Source organism: Bos indicus, chromosome 10 (genome assembly GCF_029378745.1).
Source record: "Bos indicus isolate NIAB-ARS_2022 breed Sahiwal x Tharparkar chromosome 10, NIAB-ARS_B.indTharparkar_mat_pri_1.0, whole genome shotgun sequence".
In the NCBI taxonomy this organism is placed as follows: Eukaryota; Metazoa; Chordata; class Mammalia; order Artiodactyla; family Bovidae; genus Bos; species Bos indicus.
This window is the reverse complement of record NC_091769.1, coordinates 98,461,898-98,474,602: the sequence shown is the minus strand read 5'-3', so window position 1 is coordinate 98,474,602 and position 12,705 is coordinate 98,461,898. Positions and strand designations below refer to the sequence as shown.

The window sequence follows — 12,705 nt, the reverse complement described above, 5'->3', positions numbered from 1 at the left end:
TGCCCGCGTCTGTTGAATTTTGCATGTTTTAAGAAATGCTATCTAGGCCAAGATCAACTTTTGGCCTTCTTTCCTCCAGGCATTGCCCCAGGGTGCTTTCCACAGGGTCCCACACTGACTTTTAAACCCAGTGTCAGAAGACTGATGAAGGAAGAATATTTTGCAAAAAACCTGTATAGATCAGAGATCTTGTCAAAATCTGGATTGGGTATTTCTGGCAAAATAAAAATCTGTGAATAAATATGGGTACGTATTTCAAAATAGTGTTCTGAATATTCTTTCCTTACTTAGTAGTTGTAAATACTAAGCATGATTCCAATTTATAGGATAGAAAGATGATATATGAAGATAAAGAAGATAATTTTATTACTGGCTAGAGAATATAGGAACCCAAAGGGTAAATGATTTATGACTTTCAAATTTATTTCAAGTGACCAACATAAATTTACCTTAATATTTAATTTTTATTCTTGCTTAAAAGACTTGCTGATAGCCAGCCAATAAAAAACATTTTTTAAAAGGTGAATATTCTAATATTACTTTAAACTTGGAATTTTGACCTATCTTTCCTTCACTTTTGACTCACATGTCTTCAAGTCAAATAAAAATCTATTAAGTAAGGAGAAATAAAGCAAGGTGATATTGACCAGATATTCTCCTAAAATCCCCAGAGTTAATAACTATCAGGAAACACCTGATTCCTGTATGAACATTGTGGGTGAGCCTGAGCCTCATTCTGATCAGGAATTTACTGCCAGCCTATAGATGGCAGTACACTTACATTCCATTGCCAGAGTCTAATCTTATTTCTCCTTCCAGTTATTCTGTTCTGCTAGTTTTCTCATTTATAGCAAATAACTGGAGAAGGAAATGGCAACCCATTCCAATATTCTTGTCTTGAAAATCCCATGGACAGAGGAGTCAGGCCAGGCTACAGTTCACAGGGTCACCAAAGAGTCGGACTTAGTGACTAAACCTAACAAATGGTACAATGAAGAGAAAAATTCATGACTTTCCTGGGACGTAATTTAAGAGACTACTGGAAAATTAAAGGGAAGCAAAAGAAAAATGAAAAAGAAAAACGCTTGAGGTAAAGATTGGCAACAGACATTTTCACAGTCATAACTTGTTTTTTTGTATTAGTTTTACTGAGTGGTAATGTGGGTTCTGCTTTTTTATTAGACCATCTGACATGATATGTTCTTTAGCACTGTCTAAGTTGAAGGATGGTGCCCTGTTGTATAGTTCAATGATGTGTCATGCTGCCAATAAAGACATTTCTCTTAAGCAAGTAAGCTGGAATTGAGATATTTATGGGGAGACATAACCAGTACATCTAAAAGAATAGCTAGCAATGACCAATTAGCCATAATGTTAAGTTTCAATGGGTGAGAACCATCCACTGAATGTCCTAGTGCTATGGTGTTATTATCTGTTGCCCTGTCTGAGGAATCATTACTGCTAAGGAGAGATTAATTCAATGTATTGATGGCAAGGCCATTAAACCTTTGATATCAGTTGTATTATGTGCACCAGATTTCTTAGCTAAAAATGGATTTTTTTTATGGGGAATAATAGAAGATAATGAGGATAGAAACAATTACTGAGACTAGGGTTCAGCGATTATCAGCATATCAGTATTTGCATTTTAGGCCCCAAGGAACTACGCAGAGGACATCTGCCTGATTAGCAAGTCTTCATGAGCCATAAGAGATTTTGCTTTGCATTATTTATTTTTTAACAAAATGTCATGGGAGCTAGGCTCATTTGCTTTTTTAAGCCACCTGTCTCCTGGAATAAACAGGTGTGCTGTGCAGGTAATGTTCTTAGTGTAAATAAGCACGGACCAAAGAGAGGGCATGAGAGAAATACATTTACAACAGAGAAGTTAAATTCCTGACAGCTTGGCCATTAGCGAGTAAGTGTTGGGTCTGCAACACCTTTTTGTGTTAGCATCTGTCGAGGTTAAACATTTGAGCTCTAAATGTGATGGTAGACTACTCAGATATCAACCTCCTAAACTGGCATTTTTGAATGATTATCTTTTAGATGATAATCATCACACTTTTATTATATCCGAATGCAGATCTGCCACGTTTTTATTTATGATACTTTTTCAAGTGAACTTTAAATTGACTAAACTCCCCCTACCCAGCCATGTTTTATTCAATGCAAGGATGTCAGGAAAATCACAAATGCACCATATTTTTTTTAATAATATAAGAAGTATATCATTTAACATTTACAAAATGTTTCTGTGTTTAAAAAAAACTTCTGATATGCTACATGTGGGACTTCCCAGGTGGCTCAGTGGTGAAGAATTCGCCTGCCAATGCAGGAGACACAAGAGACATGAGTTGGATCCCTGGGTTAGGAAAATGCCCTGAAGAAGGAAATGACACCCTACTCAAGTATTCTTGCCTGGGAAACTCCATGGACAGAAGAGCCTGGTGGGCTACAGTCCATGGGGTTGCTAAGAGTTGGGCAGGACTCAGCAACTGAGCACGCCCACGCTGCAAATACTGGATATATGTTGGCTATTATTATTATTTCTAAACTTACTAAATCTGATTAATGCTATCAACTAGAACAGAATCATTACTAAAGCACTGCTAAGTACTTTGAAAGTTGCAATAACTTAATAAATTATCTTGAAATATTTGCTGATTGAAATAGGGGAATTTTGGAAAGGGAATGGAGTTTACTTACGGGGCATGTCCTGTGAATCAAGTTTCTCTGTTTGTTATTGGGAAATCAGAGAAGCATTATAAAACAGAATTAATAATGTATTTTACAGATGATGCCACTGGGAGATAAATTTACTTTCATGAAGATGCAGAGAGGGAAGACATCCGGTTTTAAGTCCTCTGATCTGTCCTGATAGTGCACTGCAGTGTCTCAGACAGAAAACTCACACACTCTCCACTAAGAAAGTGACACACTCATGGATTAGACCAGATGGAGGAAAGTGCTTGGTGATCCTGGGCTCCAAAGGCAGGTAAATAATTAGGGAACAGTTGGTCCTCAGGTGAACTGGAGAGGAGATGTCCTATCTGAACATTATCCCTGCCAGTCAGCTCCAGAAATGCTGACAGAGTTCTTAGACCATCCCATTTCTCAAAAGAAGCCAGAAATCCAGGATTGTTTGTTCCTTTGTTTTTCTCTGAAATCTCCCAGTTTTTCAATTTTTGCAACTAATTTGAATGCAGACAAAAATGAAATGAAAACCATCATCTAATGGTCATAGAGCCACTGCTTTTCAACTTCTGCTTTAGAGGCCGCTCCTGACCTACTGCCATTTCCAAACTGAAAGGCATGCTTGCATGAAAAAAGAACATGGACATATCTGGCCCACTTGACTAAGGAGTGATTTCTTTTTAAAAGGAAGAAAAAGTAAAATAAGTTTGCATCCTGATAAAAAGTAATTCTCCTTGAGCCCACTTCCTTTGACTTCTTATTTCATTCCTTGAGCTATTTTTCTTATCTCTTTATAGTTCTGAGAGGGTGATAGGGATCATGACTTCTCTAGATCTGGATTTAGGCATCACATCGGCCAATGAATGATGAACAGATTTTTGAGACTTATACATGTTTCAAGCAGTATGGAAAGAGCTTGGGCTAGAAGACAAGACAGCATTTTTGTTTGTTTCTTTCTTTCTTTTAACCAGGAAGTCCCTTTTCTTATATGAACTTCTATTTTCTCTTATGTAAAACTGAAGACTTGAATTTCAGCATGACTGAATAAAATGACCGATGAAATTGGTAAAGAATTTCAGTACCTAAGTTTCACCACCAGTTGAATTCATGTACTTGTCTGATTTCGAAGAAAGGGTCAGTGTTTAGGTCATAGTGATTAAGGACATGTTTGCTCCTGTTGATTCTCTGAATGATTTGGTCAATACTGAAAATCCACTTAACAATTTCAATCAACCTTTGAGGATCACCATTAGAATAAATGGTGAAGGGTCACCCACAAAATACATCTTACTTAATTCAAATTTGATTTCCTATTATGTCTAATGGTTAGATCTAGGATGATCATTCACTACCATTTTACAAGTTGTTTTAGTATTTCCTTCAAGGGATTCTGTATTTGGGAGATTCTGTCAACCAAACAAATATGTACAGGAAAAGCATAAGTAAACCTCTAATTTTGCATTAATCAAGACAAATAAACCTGAGCATGCAATAAAAGCAGTAATTTTCAAAAGATATTAGATTGCCTTGTTTAATTAGATGCTTGATATTTAGCTAACCTGAGCTTTTTGTTTGTTTTTTTCATTTTAATTAGCAAGCACATTCTTTCCTTAGATAATAACTGGAAGCCTCCTGTTGCTATCATAATTAACATCTAGGCATCCAGGGATCATAAAATGAGAATAACTTCTGTGATCCACAATTTAGACATTAAACTCTGTATATAACTCTTGTGTCCTCAGAACTACTTCTGGATACCATTAGTAAGCCTCATGCTTTCAGGAGATTTTTGTAGATGAGTTAATGCTATGTATTCATGATTATTTTTTCCCATTATTTGATGGGGGCAGTGAAAGCCTACATTTTTAAGAACACATATTTTGGGGAGGGTGGTCTTCAGCATGAGCTCTAGACAGGAGAAAGTGGGAAGAGTGATTATATACCACTTCCTGACCTGGCCCCAAATTCCCTATGAGATTCTTTGGCTTAATATCTCTTTTCACTCTCTGGCAAGCTAGATGCATAAAATCCATCTGTGGTTCTGAGGGCCACAAATGTCATTTAGGAAAAAGACCTCCCTTCCTCCGAATCTATAGGCTGCTTTGGGTTGAGGCAGGTGTGTGCTATACAACTATACTGTATTAAGATCCTGAGCTTTTAGGATTTCCTGTGTCAATTCCTGGATGTTATTCATCCTTCATCCTGATAAATTTCTGTCATCTTTCCATTCATTCTGCCCTTCCTCATGGTCTTGAAAGGGAACTTTTTTTTTTTTTTTTCAAATCAACCCTTGACCAGTTAAAAGTCACATGATAACATTGCTGATGCTCAGAGTCTGAGTCTGGGAAGAAGGGCTGTGTGTATATCCCCGTGTTCTGGATTAATGGTTCTGAGACATAAAGATGAAACCACTTTGGCCACAGCCATGAAGCTAATGAGTGAAGTTGGGACCTACATTAAAGTCTGCTGCCTCCAAATCTTGGCCTTTTTCTCCTAAGATTATTTTATTAATTGTGGAAGCTAAAGTCTTAGATCCTTAAGGCTGCATGTAATCAACTAATCAATGCCAATTAAAGATTAACATCTTCCTACCAACCACTGGAAAATAAACAAAAACTTTGTATTTAACCTCCTAGACATATTGCTCAATTTTTATCCCCTTTATTTTTTAATCTAATTAGAATGATTTTATTTATTTACTTTTTAGGATTCAAATATGGTTTTTAAATTAATTTTTTTATTGATTTACAATGTTGAGTTAGTTTCTGGCTGTACAGGAAAGTGAATCAGCCATGCATATATGTTGACCCAGGTCTCTTGCTTTGGAGGCAACTTCTTTACCATCTGAGTCAACAGGGAAGCCCATTTATACATATATCCACTCTCTCCTAGACTCCATTCCTACACAGGTCACTACACAGCACCAAATACAGTTCCCTGTGCTGTACAGTCGGTCCTTATTAGCTAGCTTTTACACATAGCAGTGTGTACATGGGCTTCCCTGGTGGCTCAGAGGTAAAAGACTCTGCCTGCCAATGCAGGACATGTGGGCTTGATTCCTGGGTCAAGAATATCCCTTGGAGAAGGAAATGGCAACACACTCCAGATTGCTTGTCTGGGAAGTCACATGGGCAGAGGAGCCTGGTAGGCTACCGTCCATGGGGTGGCAAAGAGTCAGACACAATTCAGTGACTGAACAACAACAGCAACAGCAATGACAGCAAAGTGTATATATAGGACAGTATATCCACTATAAGACAGTATATCCACTATAAGACATAAGGTCCTATCGCTTATGGTGAGAGTGGTGAAGTGACAGTGGAAACACAAGCACATCAGGAGAGGCGTCTCATGTCATATTGTTACATGACTGTTTTTGTTTTATGGAAGACCATCCTGAGCCATATCAACCTTCTTTATCCATTTTCAAATAGTCTCAAATGTTTGGAAAATAAATGTTTTTTTCAAGACATAGAGTAAAGATATAAGGGGATGAAGAGGATGAGATGGCTGGATGGCATCACCGACTCGATGGACAAGAGTTTGAGTGAACTTCGGCAGTTGGTGATGGACAGGGAGGCCTGGCGTGCTGCAGTCCATGGGGTCACAAAGAGTCAGACACGACTGAGCAGCTGAACTGAACTGAACTGAAGGATATAAGAAATATCAGTGTCAAAAATTGGCTATACAAAGAATACCTTATTTTTATGACAAGTGAACTCATTTCTTTGAATATTTATATTAAGATTCATTCTTCAGTGTTTCCATCTGAATCTATGCTAGCAAATACATCAGACAAAGGATATATTGTGTCTCTATCTGGCACCTAGTACGTGATACAAGATGAAAAATTGTTTTCTGAACAAATAAACAGATGAAAATATGAATGAAATAATGGTCCTCAGCCTGGAAACCCTCATTATAAACTAGCAGAGACAGTCAAGTGAGTGTTTTGCTTCCAATGTTTTTAGAAATCTGGCAGCAACTGAACATTATTCTATGATGCTGCTGCTCTAGGTTAAGTGGGTCACCATGTCTCTTTCCTTTTGCCTAGGTTTGGATCAGATCATGGCAGCAGCTGAACATTATTCCATACTGCTGCTGCTCTAGGTTAAGCAGGTCGCCATGTCTCTTTCCTTTTGCCTAGGTTTGGATCAGATCAGTGTGCCATGCTGGATGTCTCGTGGTGTGCAGAAACTCTGATTGATACTTATACGTCTAATTACAAATGAGGAAATGGATTAGCTGTTACACAATCAATGTTGTTGAATAGGCAAGAGTTTTTCAGAAGTGACTGATGGAAAAACAGTAAACTATATTATTATTGGCAGTTGTACATGCTGTATTCAACATTAAAACAATAGACAATCAAGCAAAATAAGAAATAGTGTCTCCATTCCTTCCCTGTAAATAGGTTCATCAATTCCATGTATCTAGATTCCATATAAATGAGTTAATAGACTATGTTTGTTTTTCTCTTTGACATGTGGACACAGTAGGGGCGGGAGAGAGTTGGACGGATGGAAAAAGAAGCATCAGCGTAGACACCCTATCAGGTGTAAGACGGAGAGCGGGTAAGAAGTTGCTGTGGAGCAGAGAGAGCCCAGGCTGGGGCTCTGTGATGGCCTGGAGGGATGGGATGTGGGGAGGGAGGGGTTTTGCAGGGAAGAGATGTATGTATAATTATGGCTGATTTCCATTGTTGTATGGCAGAAACCAACACAATATTGTAAAAATTAAAAATAAATAAAATAGTAATAAAAAAGTAAGAAATAGTACCTCATTTAACAGATATCAAATAAATGCTAAAAAAAAAAAAACTACTGTCTATACGTCTTGATTAGTACCCCATTAAAAAGGCATGAAAACAAGGAAATTTATGGTTAATCCAGGAGAACACATACCTGCTTTGATTTAGTCTGGGACTTGATTCAAAATCTTTATTAGTGTTGCCAGATATTATTCTGTTCCAGTTTCTAGGGACTTTCTACTACTGTTACATTTAAAAGGCAATCCTATGAAACAATCAGAGATTTTCTCCACTAGGGGTGAAACAAGAAGTCACACTTCCAATTGGTCCCTAATTCAAGCTGAATTAAGCATATCAACCACTGTATCTTAGAGTTGGTAGGCTTTCTCTGCTTTCTTCTTTTTCCTGAATTATGCATCCCATTGGGATCTGTAAAGCTTGGTATAAATCTGGAAATCTCACAAAAACAGAACCTCATGAAATTTTCAAGGCTCTATGCCTTGATCAGCTTGAAAGTATGCTGGCACAGCCAGCATCAGCTCCAGCCAAGTCATGGATGTGCAGGGGGGCCAGCAGTACAGAATGCAAGGCAACTTTAGAAAGTTAAGTTCAAAGTGTTTTTGAAACTTCCCAGAAGTGGTGCCATAATTTCTGGGCAGTGGCTCAGGTATGAAAGTTCTTATTTCAAATGAATTTCTCCAGTAATTTCTGTACAGCAATTCTAAATGGAAAGGAAGCGAAGCTCTTTTTTTTCTTCTCAGGGTCATTCAAGAGTATTATTCTCTCCTATATAAATATTACCCTGCAGTTCTCATTCACTGAAAAAATAAGATATCAGAAATTAAATTTTATCTATCTCTTTAATGAAGGAAATCAAGAATTATTAGGGCCCTCATTTCATTATATTCTGTTTGACACACTTTATAAATGTTATTCTCTTTAATCCTCATGAAAACTTTTTAATGTAAATATTCTTACTCTGATGTCACTGAATGTGAAAGTGTTAGTGGCTCAGTAGTGTCCGACTCTCTGCAACTCCATGGACTGTACCCTCCCAGGCTCCTCTGTCCATGGGATTCTCCAGACAAGGATACTGGAGTGGGTTGCCATGCCCTTCTCCAGATGTCACTGAAGAGGCTGTTTACCGAAGGTCCACAGACCACCGAGTGCTAGAGATGGGATTCAAACCCACGCAAATATGAAACCCCAAACTCTACAGTATACCAAGGATTCTCTTTGGAGATAGCTTTAGAATTTTGGAATGCAATATACTTTGAAATATCTTCCTAACTTTTAGTTTATTTCTGAAATATGCATGCAATTCCATTCATTATGATTGATTACAATGCCTCAAAATCCACTTACTCCATGTTCACCAGACTCAGGGTACGGCATGTTAATAATCAAAAGTTGAATGACTGTCTAAGCCTTGTAATTTCTAAATGACTTTATGAGTCTTATCAGAAATAGAAAGGAAATAACTCATACTCTGATCATTGATAGCAAATGAATTTTTTGCATCTTCTTTTTTATTTTATTTTTTTATTTTTTTGGCTTCTTGGCCCCCTTTCAGAGCTTCCTTCAGGTCATTTAATAGAAAATGAAGCTTAAAGCCAATAAAAAAAAAAGTGGGAGGAGTGTTGAGCTCACAGAAATAAAAGAATGGATGCTCACAGCAGGTGGAATGAAAGATAATGACCAAATATATGTGAGAATTAATACCATTCCACCTCTGTGTCCCCTGCCCAGGAAAAATTAACACCCCCACACCACTATATACTCCTGGAGAGTTAGATTAATTCCCATTTTCCTTAGGCTCATGATGAGTGACTCTAAGAGAAGGGATTCCATTCATGGAGCAAGAAACTTGCTGGAAGTGAAATTGATTTCTAATCACCTCCTGATGCTGTAAGTTACAATCAAATTGCTGGAGGTCCCATGGGAGCCCAGTAACACAAGGGCCCATCTAAATTGAAAACAATACCAAAAAACAGAGACTCTCAGAGTTGGATGTATCCTTCTGGACTGCTGCTGCTGCTAAGTCACTTCAGTCATGTCGGACTCTGTGCGACCCCAGAGATGGCAGTCCACCAGGCTCCCCCATCCCTGGGATTCTTCAGGCAGGAACACTGGAGTGGGTTGCCATTTCCTTCTCCAATGCATGAAAGTGAAAAGTCAAAGTGATGTCACTCAGTCGTGTCCGACTCTTAGCAACCCCATGGACTGCAGCCTACCAGACTCCTCCATCCATGGGATTTTCCAGGCAAGAGTACTGGAGTGGGGTGCCATTGCCTTCTCCGATCCTTAGGGACTATCTGATCCAAATTTTATCATTTAAAACTGAGACCAGGAAGATTAAATAACTTTTCCAAATCACAAAGCTCACAGGTGACTGAGCTGGTTTAAAAAAAAAAAAATCCATGGCTATGATTTCAAAGAACTGGTTTTTTAATGACTAGATATATCATATGGCTTTGAGCAATGAATTTCCCTAGGATTCCATTTGGTTATCTAGAAAATGGAGATGACGACACCCAACTCACAGTACATTAGAGAGGAGTATACAGCCATGTATGAGCGTGGAGGGGAGCGCCTCTCCGTGCGGCCAGATCTGTAACTCTCTACTGACATTTGCAACAGCAACAGTAGTCACAGCCACAGCTCAGTTGTAGTGGAATTTGAGAGAGAAACCACGCTTGGAATTCAGGCATTATTGCTCAGCTGAATGCCCTTTCCAATAAACCGTGTTTTAATTTCCTCAAACAAAACTCATTATTTGTGGAAGATTGTTTGGATGGTTTGGTAATATGCAATTAGGACTTACTGGTTTTATTAGAAGCTTACAGATAATATTTTCCTATGCATGATTTGTGACTGCCTTTTGGGGGAAAAAATAGAAAACGAAGGCAACATACACACTTGGATTTAATTTTTATATCTTTAGGTGACTAAGCATATTATCTTCTGCAAGCCATTTTGATCTTAGGAACCTTAAATTTCTCATATTTAAGACAGGGATAAAATGCTTCCCCACCCAAAGTAAAGGATCGTTGTAAGGACTAACATTTTAACACGAGTGTGGACATACTGTTTAATCTTAATATGCTTCACTTTCTACTTCAAATGCAAGGATGTCATCTGCTAGCTGTCTGGCAGAGCGGCTACCTCTATTAACACATGACTCATGGGACGCTGGGAAATTCCGTTATAGGGTCTAAGACTCAGTGTCTACATACACTTCGTGGAGTTATTTTTGAAATAAAAATAAAGTATATAAAATGACTGGCACATAGTCCACTTAAGAAATTATGTACATTATAATTATTTTTGGTAGACTTCAGACGAATAAGGCTTCCCTGGTGGCTCAGACTATTAAGAGTCTGCCTGCAATGCAAGAGACCTGGATTTGATCCCTGGGTTGGGAAGATCCCCTGGAGAAGGAAATGGCAACCCACTCCAGGGATCTTTCCTGGAGAATCCCCACGGACAGAGGAGCCTGGTGGGTGACAGTCCACTGGTCACAAAGAGTCGGACACGACTGAGCGACTACCACACACAGTCCCAGAAGAAAGAGTCACAAAATCTTCAGTTATATGAGATTGAACCTTCTGAATCGCATGCAGTGAACAGTAAAATAACCCTTTTTCTCATCCCTCATTTCTCTCTAGTGCCTAAAATTGTTTTCCAGGCTCCAAAGCATCAATAAATGTGATTCTGAATTTTGAAAGAAACACATTTGGAATTTTTGCAAATGTATGACAATTGATATGCTGGTTAGCCTATTCTGTTAGAAGCAATCTGCTTTTTATAATAAGAACCTGGGGGCATCTCATGCCTCCTGGTGAAGGGCATGAGAATGTCTCTGGCCAGGCTAGCCCCGATGATAAAAGAGCAGCTGAACAGACGCCCTGGAGGCAGGTGGCTATCACTGTCACATCAGCTAATACTGGCAGGATGACGTCCATCCACACGGACAACTTTATCCATGTCTCCAGCCAAAAACCTAATTAACTTTGCTGATTCTTCCTCAGTATAGCAGGTAGAGTAATAGGTAGAATGACAGTCATCCAAAACCTCAAACTTTGAAAGTCAATGTGCTGGAGCTCAAAGAGAGACTGCGAGGCAATTTAAATACTCAAGGCTCCTTGTGAACGAAGTTGTCAGTTCTTGAGGTTTATCTTCTGTGTGTGTGTGTGTGTGTATGTGTGTGTATGCTCTAGATGAGTGCTTGCTGCGGCAGGCACAGAGATGTCCTTCTCCTGCCCCCATCGGGGAAGGACTTGCTACCCTGCTGGAAGGGCGTGTTGTCAAGAAATATCTCCATATTCTCAGCAATTTCAGGGTCTGTCTCAGCTCCTGTGAAAGTGAAAGTTACTCAGTCGTGTCTGACTCTTTGCAAACACATGGAATTCTCGAAGCTAGAATATTGGAATTGGTAGCCTTTTCTTTCTCCAGGGGATCTTCCCAACCCAGGTCTCCCACATTGCAGGCGATTCTCTACCAGCTGAGCCACAAGAGAAGCCCAAGAATACTGGAGTGGGTGGCCTATCCCTTCTCCAGAGGATCTTCCAGACCCTGGGATTGAACCTGGGTCTCCTGCATTGCAGGCAGATTCTTTACCAGCTGAGCTACCAGGGAAGCCCCTGAGAGCTGCCTTTTCCAAGCTCACATCCTTCCAGGACAGTGACAGTCCACAGCTGAGCCAGGCAGAGCTATGGCATCTTCTTCTGGAGCTGCCCACTAGATTCACCCCAGGCTGTGTCAGCCTGCCTTGGAGTTTAACTTTTTTCCTATTTCCCATATTTCTTTTGTCCTGTTCTTTCCATAGATACTGATCCATCATTAATGCTGACACATTAGACTCCATTTCATCAGCTACTGGAGAACTTAACATGCAGGGTAGGGTATTGAGGGTGATCCAAGTCAGCAGGAGACAAAAGGGGCATTTGAGCTAAGTTACTTACAGCTTAGCTGGTGATGAAGGACCTATCACGGTGGGAGGCCGAGCACAGGTTGCCTCTGCCATGAAGTGGCCTTCTGATGGTAAATACTGACCAGTGGTGAATTGAGAGGATATATAGATAGAAGGGAATGTGCTTCTGGATGTGAAATATCAGATAGTTGAGATGGAATGAGAAAAGAGCAGCTATAAGAATAAGAAATTAGAGGTTCATTACTAAACACCACTGGATGTTCTATGTAAAGATAAAGGAAGAACTGAGGAAATAACATGGAACTTGAAAGTCAGGTACACTACA

The 12,705-nt window shown here is 39.2% G+C and overlaps 1 long non-coding RNA gene across 3 annotated transcripts in view; it reads right to left on the bottom strand.

Moving 5' to 3' along the window:
* LOC139185410 (uncharacterized) overlaps nt 1–12,705 on the bottom strand; it is an 82,756-nt gene that overhangs the window by 34,111 nt on the left and 35,940 nt on the right. For all 3 annotated transcript variants that reach the window (XR_011569039.1, XR_011569041.1, XR_011569040.1), the window contains one exon: nt 1–12,705. This exon is cut by the window's left edge and continues 34,111 nt beyond it; it is cut by the window's right edge. This is a non-coding gene — a long non-coding RNA (uncharacterized lncRNA).